The 14215-nt window shown below is 49.6% G+C and overlaps 1 non-coding gene across 1 annotated transcript; it reads left to right on the top strand.

Moving 5' to 3' along the window:
- The first annotated feature begins 9165 nt into the window (after positions 1-9165).
- On the top strand, positions 9166-9284 carry LOC122388755. Its single transcript, XR_006257864.1, has one exon. It is a non-coding gene; the product is annotated as a 5S ribosomal RNA (ribosomal RNA).
- Positions 9285-14215: the final 4931 nt, after the last annotated feature.

The raw sequence follows: 14215 nt of genomic DNA, 5'->3' as shown, positions 1-14215 counted from the left end.
GGTCATTCAAGGTCAGGTCACCAGGTAACGTGACCTTACCTCAGAAAAAGTTCGAAAGCTCGCTGTAGCTACACCGACTGAGCGATCACTTTGAAACTTTCAGTACTTGCTTAGGGTAACCGTATGTATAAAATGGGTAGCTCGGATTTTTTATATCTGTGACCTAAGGTCAGGTCAATTTTGCGACTGCTCCATTATCCGTCAATGGGAGAAAATTGAAATGCGCCTCTTTTGGACGAATGTCGATCTACACCCTCTCAAACATCGGTTCATAGGAAAAAATGACACACTGAATCGGAAAATTGCACCTGTGACCTCTTTGTGTGCCCCTGAGGTCATCTCAGATCATGAAGGGTATTCAGCAGTTTTTTGACAACTTTTGACAGAGACGTGCTCGAGCGGTGAAAACACTAAACCGTTGATCTGAGGTCGAATTTGAGGACATGCTGGCGAAAGAGCGTTAAAAGAGCTATCGAATGCGCTTTTCCCCGGCGCTGTAGCTCTATTGGTTCCCGAGTTAGCCGTCGGTTGTTGGAAATCGTTGAAATCGACAAAATTTGACTTTTGCTGACCTCTGGTGACCTGACCTTTGCCCTCACCTTAAACATGTTTCCTCCTTATTTTTGACACTCTTTCGATTGCTGCTTATCGCGTGTCGCTACGTCGCCCAGGAGCCGAGTTAGACGGAGGGCTCCCCCCCCCCCCCCCCCCACCAGCACTCGACGGAAAGTTCATGCCACCAACACGGCGCGGGTTAATTGTTATGTTAGCTATCTCCTGTTGCTGCTGTAGCTGTGGAGTCAGCTCCTGTTGTAAGCTGTGGAGTCGTGGACCTGATCTCGAAGGAACTGGGCCTAGCATTGTCATATAGCAAACGTAAAAATGTGTAATAGGTTGTGCAAAAAATAGCATCTCTTTTATGAAATATTTTCGAAACCCTCAACATCATCCCCATTAGTGCCGAGCTCCCAACGACGACCATAAAAACGTCCCCATCCCGTCAGCGTGGGTTTATCATAAGGATGCTAAGATTTAAGTTCCAATCCGAAGCTGAAATGATGGAAAGAAAATTTACATTTTACATACGAAACAGGCTGACACAACTAAATATTTCCTCTTTCACTCCCTCTCACTGATTTAACCATTGCACTCTTTCTCATTTTACCCTCTCTGGTTTTCCTTTTCTGTCTCTTTTTTCTCCTCCCGTCCTTATCCCTTCCCTCTAGTCTTTCTTGGCTCTCTCTCTCTCTCTCTCTCTCTCTCTCTCTCTCTCTCTCTTTCTTTCTCTCTTTCTCTCTTTCTCTCTTTCTCTCTTTCTCTCTTTCTCTCTTTCTCTCTCTTTCTCTCTCTTTCTCTCTCTTTCTCTCTCTCTCTTTCTCTCTCTCTTTCTCTCTCTCTTTCTCTCTCTCTTTCTCTCTCTCTTTCTCTCTTTCTCTCTTTCTCTCTTTCTCTCTTTCTCTCTTTCTCTCTTTCTCTCTTTCTCTCTTTCTCTCTCTTTCTCTCTCTCTCTCTTTCTCTTTCTCTCTTTCTCTCTCCCTTTCTCTCTCTCTCTCTCTCTTTCTCTCTCCCTTTCTCTCTCTCTCCCTTTCTCTCTCTTTCTCTTTCTCTCTCTCTCTCTTTCTCTCTCTTTCTCTCTCTCTCTCTTTCTCTCTCTTTCTCTCTCTTTCTCTCTCTTTCTCTCTCTTACTATCTCTTTCTCTCTCTTTCTCTCTCTTTCTCTACTCTTTCTACTCTCTCTACTCTCTCTGCTCTCTCTACCCTCTCTACTCTCTCTACCCTCTCTACTCTCTCTACTCTCTCTCTCTCTCTCTCTATTCTCTCTACTCTCTTTCTCTCCTCCCGTCCTTATCCCTTCCCTCCAGTCTTCCTTAGCTCTCTCGCTCTCTCTCTCTCTCTCTCTACTCTCTCTCTCTACCCTCTCTCTCTCTCTACTCTCTACTCTCTCTCTCTTCCTCTCTACTCTCTCTCTCTCTCTCTCTCTCTCTCTCTCTCTCTCTCTCTCTCTCTCTCTCTCTCTTTCCTCACAATATTCTCGACTGCCACAGCGTTGTACAGGTGATTCATAGCCGTGTGACCGAAAATAAATGAAAACTGCAGGAAATGCTTTCATGTTACATGCGATTGCCAAGTACCATATTAAACAGCCAAATCTGAAGCTTTGATCCATGTATAGCATCAGTCACATACACTTTTCCTTTGACTCTCACACTCCTTTTAGACAAGATGTTCAAAATTGCCACCTCGGCGACGGATGCACTCCAGCACCAGAGCCTAAAGTTGGCGATGGCGCGGACGCACCATATTCTTAAGGAAATGGAACCAAAGCCGCTTCCAATGGCATCCTTCAGCCGCAGAATATCCTGGGGACTCTCCTCATCGACCTCGGACTTTGCATAGCCCCAGAGGAAGAATTCTACGACGTTGAGCTCCGGCGAGTGTGGCGCCCACCGGACCTCAGCGCTCTTTGAAATCAACTTTCCGGAGTTCGCTTACCAACTTGTTCTTGTGCAGGGTTTGGTGTTTGTTTAATTTTTTCAAATAAACAAACATAAACAAACTGTTCACGAACAAATGTGTTCGCGAACAAGTGACGTCATCGGTCAAATTTTGGTAAAAAAACAACGAACAGTTCGCAAACGTTCATGAACTGTTCGCGAACACGGTAAAGAGGGGGTAGATAAGACCCCTCCTTAGCCATTTCACTCCTAATTGAGATAAAACCTTGCGGAAAAAGCCAGCGTGTGCGTCTTTACGAACCACAGCGATTGGTATCCGATTTCAAGATCTTACACCAACCGGTGACCCCTGAAGCCAGGTCAAATGTCATGAAGTAAGGGTTTGGTTTTTGGTAAATAACTTCACCAAAAATGGTAGCAGAGCCGCGATTGTGGCACCATCGTGCTCTTCGTTGCCAGGCGCGTCGACTGATATACTTTTTGTTTTGATTAGGCCTTTTTAGGATGTTGACCTCAGGTCAAGGTCAGGTCAAAGCCACTCGGGTCACGAAGCTGCATGGAGGATGTCATGCTGCACATCATTCGATGTTGCAGTTCTTTCTGAGTCAATTGATGGCTCAACCGATTCGCTACCTCAATTTGATCGGAAGTTATTAGCGAAAAGCTCCTACTGCACCAAACAACCTTAGTGGCGTCTTATATGACGTCATGCAAGGTCTTAAATGCACAATTGAAGCCTCAGCGTTGCAAGAATAATTATAAATCACGATTCACGTACTTGAGATATCACTGGTGCATTTTTCACATGTAAAACATGCCTGCAGTCATGTCTGCACCGTATGATAACAATTGCTCGAAAGATATCAGAAAGGATGACTTGTTCATGAACATTCATGAACGTTCACGAACTGTTCGTGAACAGAGAATCGTTGCTGAACATGTGACTTTGAATGCCAAAATTGTCATTCGAAACGGGACTGAAACCATCGAAAGACGTTGAACCAATTTTTGTCAGGGGGCTCAGATCGCGTTATGTCGCCAAATGGCAGTGGTATGTCCTGTCCCTGAAAGTGCCGTTTCTGTCTCGAGATTTGACGGGGGTCATCTCTCAGTTGTGCTAATTTTCAGCTGCCCTTCTCACTGATGTGTTTGGTGTCATCGTCCTTTACATAATGCTTGCGAGCCATTTTATTGTTGTAGCCTATCGGTACTTGGCAGTGTTTTGGTGGTCACATAAGCAATGAGACTGAGCAGCGCCATCACACGAGACTGGACATGGGACGAGACTTTACTGCTACTTACCTCGACATTTCTAAATACTTTGACAAGATCTGGCATGACGGACTGTTGTACAAGAGTAAGCACGACTTCGGAATTACTGACTCACTTCTCGACTGTTAAAATCATATCTTTGTGACAGGACACACCGAGTACGGATCAGCAGCACCTTCTCGGCCACTAAAACAATAAATGCGGGCTGCCCGCAGGGATCCGTACTCGGGCCTTTGCTGGCACTTAGGTATCCGACTGACTTTCAAGACGAATAAAGAATGACATTCTCTTTTTTAGCTGACGACAAATCTATCTACGCCTCGCACACGACAGCAGACATTGACGTCGTACAGCTATCACTACAACAAGACCTCAACGAAATCCACAAATACATATGGTCGAGAATGGGCAATTACATTCAACGCTACGAAGACCATCCAACAAACATTTTCACACAGACATCAGTACACACCACCAAAGCTCACTTTCGAGGGCGAAAACGTACCCATTAATGAAACTCATACTCCCCTTGGCTTAACAATTTCTAAGGACCTACGCTTCCACCAACACGTCAATGCAATATGCAACAAGCTACACAAATCACTCAGTCCAATCTACTCCATTGCACGTTACATACCAGTAAAACGCCTTTTGGGCGAAGAACGAGCGAGCGAGATAGTGAGCCCTGCACGTGCGGAAGGGCGAGAGGGTACTTCCAACGGGGCTTGTGCAAAGCACCCTACTAAACGGTCGCTAGCGGTGTGCCAAATTTGAGTGCAATCGGCCCAGCCGTTCCTGAGATCTGGAAGTGGCATTCTGCACGTGCGCACGTACAAACTGGGTCCAAACTGACTTTTGCACGGCACCCTACTAACCGGTCCCCAACCGTGTACCACATTTGAACGCAATCGGCCCAGCCGTTCCTGAGATCTGGAAGCGGCACTCTGCACGTGCAAACGGGGTCCAAAATGACTTTTGCACGTCACCCTACTAACCGATCCCCAACCGTGTGCCAAATTTGAGCGCAATCGGCCCAGCCGTTCTCGAGATCTGGAAACGCCCCCTGCACGTGCGCACGTGCAGTAGCACCCTATCCGCAACACATGGGAATTCATTGCCTGGTGGGTGCCTACCTGCATGCCAAGTTTCAGCGAGATCGCCCCAGTAACTACCGAGTTACTGAAATGGGAACAAATTTGGCACCTCTTCTTTTTGTATATTGCACGTGCAGTGGGGGTCACTCACATAGATCAAGAGTATCCGACCTTTGGTAGAAGGGATGCAGCTACCCTATAAAAATTACCGCAATACAATCGCTCAAGCCGCTGCTGAGATATGGGCCTCTCAAAATCTTTACTTTTGCAAAACTGCTTGAACACCCTTGACTTTTCACGTGGCACGTGCCACGACGGTCACTGAGATGTATCAAAAGTAGTCAATTACGGGGTAGAAGGGATGGGGCTACCCAGCAAAAAAGACCGCAGGCCAATCGGTCCAGCGGTTGCTGAGATATAAGCCTCTCAAAAGCGTTACAGGCCGGGCCGGGCCGGGCGGGCCGGGCCGTGCCCGTTCATACTGAGATTTTTCCGTTATATTGAAAAGACTTCGCTTCGCTCGCTGCGCTCGCTCGCTCGTAACTATACCAAGGCCCATTCTGGACCAAATTTACAAGACGTATATAAGACCTTACTTTGACTGCTGTAACACAATATATGACGGACACATAAAAATACAAGACGCTGCCGAACTTGACACGTTACAAAACAGAACAGGGTGACTTGTGACGGGGGCTATGTTCAGGACGTCAACCGAGAAACTTCTACAAGACTTGGGCTGGGAGAAACTGACTGTAAGACGACAAATACACAAACTCACTTTATATCATATATTCACTAATCCAAGACACCAAACGCCATATTATATCACGATAATAATGCCAGAAACACGTGCAGAAAACACCGGCAGAACACTACGCAACTCCAACACTTACACCATGCCTCCCAACCGGACCACATCCTTCCAGAAGTCCTTTTTCCTCTCAACAGGCAAATCCTGGAACCAGCTTTCCGAAACCATCCGATCCCTTCCTCCTCGTTCCTTTCAACGAGAGTTCTCGAGGCGACTGAGGGTGCCTGGGCCTACTCCGTATTGCAAAAATTGGCACTAAAATGGGCAATATTTTCCATTCCAGGCTATGAATGCAAATGTCACAACTAAATTCACATTTATATCAAATACAAAGGCACTATACACCTGAATGTGTTTTTGGCTTTGAAACAAAAAATATTCATCATTTCATTCTCGCGTAGGTATCCCAACTATAATTTGCAGAGAGAGGAACTTTATCGGGACATGCTGCAAATTTTTCCCGAAAATTTTGGTCAAATGTCAGCTTCATGGTTATTACGTGTTCTTTTGCATGGCGACGATCTTGGCGACGGGAACTGTCGTGCGGTGGCTCAGCATTTCCAAAATTTCTTGCTTCGTTCGCACAGCTTTTAATTTACCTACCTTATTCTGTTTTGTGGGCGGCGCCCCCGGTGGGCTGAATGACGGCATAGGTTGGGTCAGTGGCCTGTCGTGGCGGCGGCAGTGGTAGTTTTGTTTCACTACGCTACGTTACCGTCATTACGTTGTATGTTTATGTTATATTCGACGTTGATCTGAAGGCTATGTTCATGTTGCTTTATGTTTATGGTGACTATCTGATTATGTTACAAGAGGTATTTTGCTTTATCTCTGTTATTCATGTTTATTTTCCGATCGTTTTACTAGGTTGTCGATGTGCAATAAACATTCTAGAATGAAATGGAAGAGCCCCCCCCCCCACCAGTAGGGCGCGTTATACGCAGACCCCAGTGGGGCAAGGGTTAAGACCATGCAGAGGTTCACTTATGATGTCATAGGCACTGGCGGATCCAGGGGGGCATTAGGGGCATATGCCCCCCCCCCCCCGACAGGAGCCTGGGGAGGGCATTCAGTACAAGTATACCCCCCCCCCCCCGTTCAGACTTACACTTCTTACGCCTATGACGAGAAACTACATAAAAATGGATTAGAAAGCCTTCCCAGTAACTACTTTTGTGATCAGAGTCGTTTTAGTAACCTCAATTTAGTTATCATTGCTTTATTTCGTCTAAAAATATGTTGCTTTTTAGTTCTTACCACAGGGGAGTAATGCCGCTTCAACCCTTTTGACCGTATTGTCTAACGATGGCACTCATATTGCGCAAACCAGGAATCGGCCCCCGCCTATGCTTGGGAATAGGGACGGGGACGGTTAGAATATGATTTACCTGTATGGCCGCAGCTAGTGCAGCGTAACCGGGGGGAGGGGGGCACAAGGGGCGCGTGCCGCCTCATTAGATGCATGATGCCCTATGGGCCCGAGAGGCCCTGCAGTGCCAATGGGCCGCTCAGGGTCCAAGCGTGCCTTATTTCGACAGAGATAAGACCCGCAGGACTAGTGAGAGCACCTCACGGAGTCACGGGCTCCTGAGTCCCCACATATCACACATCTCCATAAGGGCCCCACTCCGGCCTCTGAGAGCCCTGTGCTGGCCTCTGAGTGACCTTGCTGACCTATTAAGCGTCAGCTCTAAATAGGGCCCTGGCCCATACCCGCATGGAACGGCTCCACACCAGTGTCTCTGAGGGCCCATAACGGCGCCTGTGAGGGTCACACACCGGCGCCTTTGAGAGCCCAACACCGCCAATCTGAGTGACTAACACCAATATTTCTTAAGGCCCTACATCGGCGGCGGCTCTGAGGACCCCACACTGGCGCCTCTGAAGGTCTTAAGCAGGCACATCTGACGGCTACCTACCTGCAACTCTGTGGGCCCCGCACTGGTGACTCTGAGGGCTCCCAGTGACGCCTGAGAGTACCACGCCAGTCTCCAGGATCCCACAGGGCTCCTGAAGGCCTCTGCTGACCCTTGATGGTCTCTTGAAGACCCCTTGCCCCCATGCATGTGTCTCTGAGGAGTGAGGACTCCCACAACGATGCCTTTGAAAGTCTTCACCGGCGACTGTGAGGGCACCACACAGACACGTCTGAGGGCCCTACACCGCCACCTCTGAGACACCAGTGTCTCCTGAGGCCCCACATCGGCGACTCTGAGGGTCCCACACCGGCGCCTCTGGGCCCGATACCAGTGCCTCTGGCAGCCAGCCACCGGTAACTCTGTAGGTCCTACATCGGTGACTCGGCCCCACCGGCGTCTGAGAGTACCATGCCGATCTCTAAGAACTCCACAGGGCTCCTGAAGATACTGCCGAGATACTGCCGGCCTTCACTTGCCGCCTGTGAAGGCCCATTTTTGCCATCATACCGGCCTCTGAGGGCCCTTTGTCGGTCTCTGAGAGGTCCTACTGGGTTATTAAGCATTCGCATTTCGCACCAACAACTCCAAGGGCCCCACACACAGCCATCTGTGAATGGTATGGGCTTAGCGCCACACCAGTGTCTGAGGCACCACAACGGCGTCCATGTGAGGGCCTCACACCAGCACCTTAGAGGGCCCACACCGGATCCTTTGTGGTTCCTGCACCAGTGCCTCCGAGGGCCCCACACCACTGCCTCTGGGGAATCCACACCGATACCTTTGATGGTCCCACGCCAGGTTCCACACCGGCGGCCCTGGGTCGGCTCTATACACCAGTCATTCTGAGGGCCCCAACGGCCCCACCAATTTTCGTCGATTTCTGGCGCTGCCCGGGTGTTTGTCTTAAAAGCCTCCTCCTCCTGGATCTGCAAATGGAGGTCAGTTGTCCTACCATTTCTGTTTTTTTTTTTCAAGAAAAAAAACTCGTGTCAGGACTATGACGAAAAATAAGTGGCCTAAATCCGATGAGAAAACAGGATTTGGGGGTAACCTATGTAGGTTTGGCTCCGTGACCTGGAATGCCCCACCCCGCGCTGAAGCCCTGGATCCGCCAGTGGTCATAGGTCGGTGACCTGACATGACCTGAAAATTGCGGTTGGTGTCAAAAGATCCGGCTTGAATCGAAATTCAGGTATGCCAAGCTTCATCTCTGTATCGCCGTGGCGTTCGGAGCTATCGCGAAAAAAAAAACTATGGGGGGCGGCACCCCCCCCCCCCCCCGGCCGGCGTGGGTGTAAGTGCCGCTTTTGTCTCGAGATTTGACGGGAGTCATTTCTCAGTTGTTCCGATTTTCAACTGCCCTTCTCACTCATGTGTTTGGTGTCATCGTCCTTTACATATTGCTTGCGAGCCATTTGCTTGTTGTAACCTATCGGTACTTGGCAGTGTTTTTGGTGGTCACATAAGCAATGAGACTGAGCAGCGCCATCACTCAAGCCATCCGCTTGGCCAAAGGCAATGACTGTGGTGTTTGAGGCTTATCAGTGCCAGAGTTGTGACGTCATCTTTTATGTTACAGATAAAGGAGTTGAAGATGGACGGCTCTCGTCGGCAACGACCATACCATGCTGAAAATACCAGTTCCCGTCCGATCACTGAAGTCAAGAAGCACCGGGCCCGGTTAGTACTTGGATGGGTGACCGCCTGGGAACACCGGGTTTCGTTGTCATTTTCACTTCTTCAATGGTGGCCACTGATTGCTATTTATCCTTTCACTGTTAATGCTCTTGCGACATGGCCAAGGGCGCCCCCCCCCATTCGAGTTGGGGGGCCCAGCTCGAAGGAATAAGGGCCCATTTGAGGCGGCCGAAGCTAATCCTTAGACCACCGAAGACCGTGTACAAAGGGCCCTCAAATGGCCTTAAAGGGCCCTCAGATGGTCTCAAAAGGCCCTCAGATGGCCTCGAAGGGCCCTCAGATGACCTCAAAGGGCCCTCAGTTAGCGTCATAGGGCCCTCATCTGGTGTCAAAGGGCCCTTAGATGGTGTCAAAGGGCCCTCAGATGGCCTCGAAGGGCCCCAGATGGCCTTAAGGGGCCCTCAGATGACCTCAAAGGGCTCTCAGATGGCCTTAAAGGGCCCTCAGATGGCCTCAAAGGGCCCTCAGCTAGCGTCAATCGCCAGCTGGTGCCAGATGGCCCTCAGCTGGCGCCAAATGGCCATCAGAAGGCCTCAAACGGTCCTCAACTGGAGTCCAGCGGTCCTCAGTTGGCGTCAAGCGGCCCTCAGAAAGCCTCAAGGGGCCCTCAGGAAGCCTCAAGGGGCCCTTAGAAAGCCTCAAGGGGCTCTCAGAAGGCCTTAAAGAGCGTCAAAGGGTCTTGAGCTAGCGTCAGAGGGCCCCCCAGCTGATGTCAGAGGGCCCTGAGCTAGCGTCAAACTTAAAGGGCCCTTAGCTGGTGTCAGAGGGCCCCAGTTGGTGTCAGAGGGTCATCCATTGGCGTCTAATGGCCATCAGAAGGCCCAAAAACGGTCCTCAGCTGGCGTCCAACGGTCCTCAGCTGACGTCAAGAGGCCCTCAAAAGGCCTCAAAGACCCCCCGACTGCTCAAAGGGCCCTTAGAAGGCCTCAATGGGAACTCCAAAGACGTTAAACGGCCCTCAAAAGGCTTGAAAGGGCCCTCTGCTGATGGCAAAGGGCTCGCACCTGAGTGCGAGCCTTGTCAAAAACGGACCTGAGAAACCTTGCCGACCCTGGTTATCTGCGGGAATCCTACAGTTACCTGAATGGCCCCCGTTTACTGAGGGGCCCTGGTTACTGATGGGGTCCCTGGTTACTTGAGGCCATCTGAGGGCCCTTTAAGGCCATCTGAGAGCCCTTCGAGGTCATCTGAGGGCCCCTTAAGGCCTGGTTACCAGAGGGGCCCATGGTCACCTGGTGGGCCCCTGATCAATTGAAAACCCCTGGTCATCTGAAACGCCCCTGATTACCTAAAGGGTCCCTGATCACTTGGATTCAGTGACATAGCAAGGGAGCGAGGGGTACGTGCCCGTTCTCGGGTTTAGGGTTTCTTCGAAACCGAGGGGCCCTGCGGCGCCAGTTGGTAGCAGAGGGTTCGTGCTGGTCGCACTTCAACTCGGAAGGACACCACAGGGCTTGTGGGGCACGTTATTGGCTCCTATGTAGCCACAATTATCTTCATAAAGGCCCAATGCCGGTTTCTGAGAGACCTCGCCGGCCGCTCAGGGCCCTAGTAACGGCCAACGAGGGATTGGCTGCTATGGCTCCACATCCGTCTGTGATAGACACACGGCCCACACCAGTGTTTCTAAAGGCACCCACAACGGCAACTGCGAGGCCCCTCGCGCCACCTCCACAGTGTTCCATTTTTCAGACTTTTTGGTGGCAAATTACACCTAATGGGGAAAATACTTTCATCCCTAAAATACGAATGACCGACTTAGCTTCCTCTCTGAAAAAGTTTCATGTATTTCCAACAGCCAGTTTACATGTCACTTGACAGGTTGATGCACCCACATTTTTGTTTCACAACCTGTCAAGATTCTGACATGAAATCCTGGTTTATCAGTTGGCATACAAATTGGCATTATACCATTTTGCAAATACACTTTGGTTATTTATTTCCTTTTTTCTCATCCTACGATTTTTTTTCTCCGTCAGCACACCCATCCAAAATCCAATTTTAGAACACTGCACCTCCAAGGGACCCCCACCATCGCATCTTAAGGGCCTACATCGGCGGCTCTGAGAGTCCCCACACCGGCGCCTCTGAGGGCCACGTATCAGTGACTCTGAGGGCCTCTTACTAGCCTCTGAGTGTCCTTGCCAGCCTATGAAGGGCCACTTTCCACTTGCAGGCCATTTTGCAGGGCCACACACATGCCAATGATGGCCCCACCAGTGTCTCTAAGCCCTAAGACCCTGCAACGGCGCCTGTGAGGACCCAACACCAGCGCATCTGACGGCCTTTCACTGGCACCTCTGAGCGCGCCACACACCGGTGACTCTGAGGAGCTCGCTCGCTTCGCTCGCTCGTAGAATATCATGTACATTAGGCATTAGTGTACGTACATAAGGCACACTCCTCGGGCATAAATGGCACTGTTACTCGCCAATTTTCCACATTTTCTCATGCAAAGACCGTTTTAAAGAGACCCGTCTGCTAGTGAAACTGGACCCACCGTGCCTTCCTCCTCCCATCGAAAGGTCCTGGATACATCCTTGCCTGAGCTGACCCCGGGCCCCCGGGTGACTCGCGGGCCCGGGGTCAGGTGACCAGCAGGTGACCCCCTCTTGGGCGAAATTCTGGGTACGTGTCCGACATGCATCGTACATAGTCCTGTTGATTTGATTCATCGGTTAAACATTAAATATAAGTTATAAGCTGGATCTCTAGTCTGTGATCCCGCATCTAACAGATATAATGACATTTCATGTCGATGTGCCTAAAAAAAATATGCGAATATACGTGAAAAAGGAGTGCTGCTCCCGCTCCTACACAACCGGGCCAAACAGTGACCGGCCCCTGCTATCAGCCACCCGGGCCGGCCGGCAGTTAGTCGCTGCCCGGGGCTGATTTCTGAGGGACTTGCAAAAATGTTTATTATTGAAATGTTTTACGTAATAAATTAGATGATTAGGTATATGTACGGGCTCTGAGTCGCATTTGAGAAAAAACATGCTAGCGTAAAAATATTAATGTTTTGAAAATTAAGCTAGTTCCGAAATAATTGTTTTACCATGTATTGACAAAAGCTCAAGGTTCAAACCAACCAAAATACATATAACCCCGTGGGCCGTATTTCTTTTTTTGGGGGGGGACCCTTCGGCATGGGGGGCCCAGTTCGAGGGTCGTGCCCCCCCCCCCCCATTCAAAAATCCTGTGTGCGCGCCTGGACATGGCCCGTGCCCTGCACACTGTACACGTCTTCTATTTATTATGATTCGATAAGCTTCTTTTTACACACTGGTTCTAGCTACATGTCATTCGAAACGGGACTGTAACCATCGAAAGACGTTCAACGAATTTGCTTCGTGGGGCCGAGATATCGCTATGTTGCCAAAAAGCAGTGGTATGTCCTCTCCATTCACCCTCGCCGGACCTATTGGCTTTCTCCATAGGTACGCGTCGGCCGAGGGGGAGGGGGTGGCAGGTACGAACCCCCTTCGCTGTTTCGCCCCTGGTGGAGCTATTGCGTCGCAGAAAAAACGAGCGTGTGCGCCGTTACGAGACGAAGAGATTTCTACCCAATTTTAAGGTCCTCGGTCAACCGGTGACCTCTGAGATCAGGTCAAGTGCCCCAAGGTACGGTTCCGTTTTTGGTGAATAACTTCGCAAAAAAACGGCCGCCGAGCCGCGATTTTGGCAGCATCGTGCTTGCCTCGCTCAGGCGCGTCGAATTATATACTTTTTTGGGTGAGGTCACCTTAGTGTGTTGACCTCGGGTCACGGTCAGCTCAGCGCCCACACGTCACGAAGTTTGTCGAAGGAGGTCATGACCCGTCTCCTTCGATTCGCAAGTCTCCCTGAGTCCATTGGTGGATTTCCTAAATCGCTGGATCAATTTCATCGGGAGTCATTTACGAAAAAATCAATATTAGCCTAATGACGTCATAAATGACGTCAGGCAAGTTCAACATTCCAAAAGTGACGCATCGAACCTTACAACGAGTGCATGAAATCACGATTCTGTGTGGTTTAGATAGTTGGAGGTCCTTCCCGGCACCAGAATAGCAGTTTTCATTTTCCCCATCGCCTTATAATTGTGAGGTCACGAAAAAACCCTGACCTCATATGACCTTAAGGAAAAATCCGAGTGATACAAGTTGTGAGACCCCTAATGGATACTACATCCTGCAAGTTTCATATATCTGTGAAAGCTCCTCCGGGAGACAGGGTGTTGCAAAGTTGCGACGTTTTAACCCGCGGCCCACTGGGGGGGGGGCATTCGTAGCCCCCCCCCCCCTCCCGTTTGTCTGCAATAACATCCAAACCGCTTGACGTATCGACGCTAAACGTACAGCACATTTGGCTCCATCAATTTGACACCCTCTGTCGACATATGAGCTTCGTAGCTACCATATGTCGGCCGGAAATGACGCGATTTCGACGCAAAATATGAACCACGGCAATCGCTCCCAAGAGCTCAGTTTTTAAGCTAGATCTTATTTCTTTGCATGAGAGGACTTAGAGTAGACTGTGCTATTACTATCTCGGATTTTACAAACATTGAAATTTTTATAAATTATTCATATTCCCAGTCTCGTTCAAAAATTTCAACTTCAAAATTTGACCTTTTTTGACCTGAAAGTGACCTGACTTAAGCTAAATTCAACTCAAAATTACCTCGAATGACACAAACGACATCAAATTCGAAATATATGGCCTAAATGGACCATAAAGCATGTGTCACGTGACCGACGTATGCTATAATATTTCCGTGACCTTAAAAAGTAAGGGTTAAAAAGTAAGTAGATAATGGATGCTTCCCCGCCCCGCTCCGCCCCTACCCTTCCCGTTTCTCCCTAACCCTCCCTGCCTGCTTCCATCTCTCTTCCCTCCCCTTCCCTCACTTCCACTCTCTGACTGTCGCTCACTGACTCAATGATAAACTCATTTATCCCTACCCATATGTCTCTCACC

Source organism: Amphibalanus amphitrite, unplaced genomic scaffold, assembly GCF_019059575.1.
Source record: "Amphibalanus amphitrite isolate SeventyFive unplaced genomic scaffold, NRLGWU_Aamphi_draft 000334F_arrow, whole genome shotgun sequence".
Classification (NCBI taxonomy): domain Eukaryota; kingdom Metazoa; phylum Arthropoda; class Thecostraca; order Balanomorpha; family Balanidae; genus Amphibalanus; species Amphibalanus amphitrite.
This window is presented reverse-complemented; position numbering and strand designations above follow the sequence as displayed.